This window comes from Protobothrops mucrosquamatus, unplaced genomic scaffold (assembly GCF_001527695.2).
Source record: "Protobothrops mucrosquamatus isolate PMUCROS unplaced genomic scaffold, P.Mucros_1.0 scaffold910, whole genome shotgun sequence".
NCBI lineage: Eukaryota > Metazoa > Chordata > Lepidosauria > Squamata > Viperidae > Protobothrops > Protobothrops mucrosquamatus.
Genome location: NW_015387162.1, coordinates 195869 through 197892, shown reverse-complemented (window position 1 = coordinate 197892; position 2024 = coordinate 195869).

The following is a 2024-nucleotide window of genomic DNA, read 5'->3' as shown; positions in this document are numbered from 1 at the left end:
GGAGATTGAAATATTGCACCATGAAATATTTAATATGTGGAACGATGACAGTGACTTAATTTACTACGGGGAGATACGTTTCTTCTATAGCAGGGGTGTCAAACTCAATTTCACTGAGGGCCGCCTCAGCATTGCGGTTGCCCTGGGGGGGACTGGAAGGGTGTGGCCAGAGTGGGTGCAACCTACCTGGTGGGCGTGGATGGAGTGGGTGTGGCCTACTGGGTGGGCATGGCCAGTTCTACATCATTCGTGTCAAGAGTGCCTATGGGGGCCTGGGCAGGAGTGGGACAGATTTGAGGGTCTCTGGCAGAAGGGGGTGCCACCGGGGCAAGTGCCAAGATGGCCACCACAAAATTGTACATTGGCTCCCTGCTGGCCTGGGCCATGGCCAAGGCAGAGGGGGCCGTTCCCTCGCTGTTTCCAGGATGGCTTTGCGGGCCACATGAAACCACTTCGCGGGCCGCATCCGGCCCCCGGGCCTTGTGATTGACATGTCTGTTCTATAGTATAATTACAAGGTAAACATACGGAAGTGGCCTTCATCCTGCAGTAGATAGATAATGGCTAAAATGAAAATTAAAAGGTTACATTGATAGAGTGATAAAACATAGTATACCCACTGTGGGGAAGCTCTGAGACCTCAAATTGTCTTATGAGGTTCTGTTTTCTGGACAAATCCATGATGTCATAGTTCCAATAGATGAAACCAATGGACCTAGTTATTTGCAAGACCGCTTCCTACCAAACACCTCCCTTCGACCAGTCCGCTCCCACAGAGAGGGCCTCCTTAGGGTGCCGTCGGCCAGACAATGCCGGCTGGCGACCCCCAGGGGGAGAGCCTTCTCTGTGGCAGCTCCTGCCCTCTGGAATGACCTACCCCCCGACCTACGTACAGTTGCGGACCTGCGCCTTTTTCGCCGAGCCCTGAAGGCCCATCTATTCCGTGCGGCCGGCCTGGCGTAGTTTGATTATGTTTTAGTGGGGGTTTTTGTATGGGTGTGTTTTTAGAACAGGCCCGTTATTTAATTTGATTTTAGAACTGCTTATATTTATCATGGTTTTTATTATCGCCTGTTCACCGCCCTGAGTCCCGTAAGGGAGATAGGGCGGTATATAAATTCAATAAATAAATAAAATAAATAAATAAAAGAACTTCAAGGCAGGACACTTAAAATCTAGACAAGAAATGGAAAATCAGGGCATCACGGTGGACACATTTACAAATACAAGCTAGATATGATAAAGATGTTAAAATGTACGGGTTTTATAAGGAACAAACTGTGTTTGATAAGATTTTGTTAACCTCAGATGAGAAATTAATTAAGAAAATGTATAATTTTTTGTTAATTTTGGAAATAGAAAGCGAACAAGTGAAAGAAACAATGATAAGATGGGCGAAATTTTTTGCCTATAATATAGAACTAGAAAAATGGCAAATGTTATGGGAGAGAAACTACAAACTAACAATGTCAACTTCATATAAAGAAAACTTGTATAAAATGTTTTATAGATGGCACCTGCCACCAGCAAGATTAGCAAAAATGTTTAAAAATATGTCAGATACAGTAGATGCTGGAAATGTAAACATAATATAGGCACGTACTACCACATTTGGTGGACATGTGGCAAGGCTAAGGCTTATTGGAGAAAGATACATACGTGGTTAGAAAAAATATTGGGTGAACATGTTGATTTTAAACCTGAACTTTTTTTACTAGATATAACGCCTGAAAAGATTAATAAGCAGAGTCTATATTTAATCTTATACATCACCACAGCAGCGAGAATAATTTTCGCACAATACTGGAAGAATGAAGGATTGCCATCAGAAGAAGAAATAAACAGGAAAATATTGGAATGTGCAGAGATGGACAGACTAACTATGAGACTGAAAGATAAAGAAGATACAGACTACTACCAAATTTGGGATTTATTTTATTGTTGGTTAGAGGAAAGAATGAAGGATTAGGAACTGAATATGTATTAGCATAGCTAATCCCAGACAACTCGTTGATTGGAAAAAT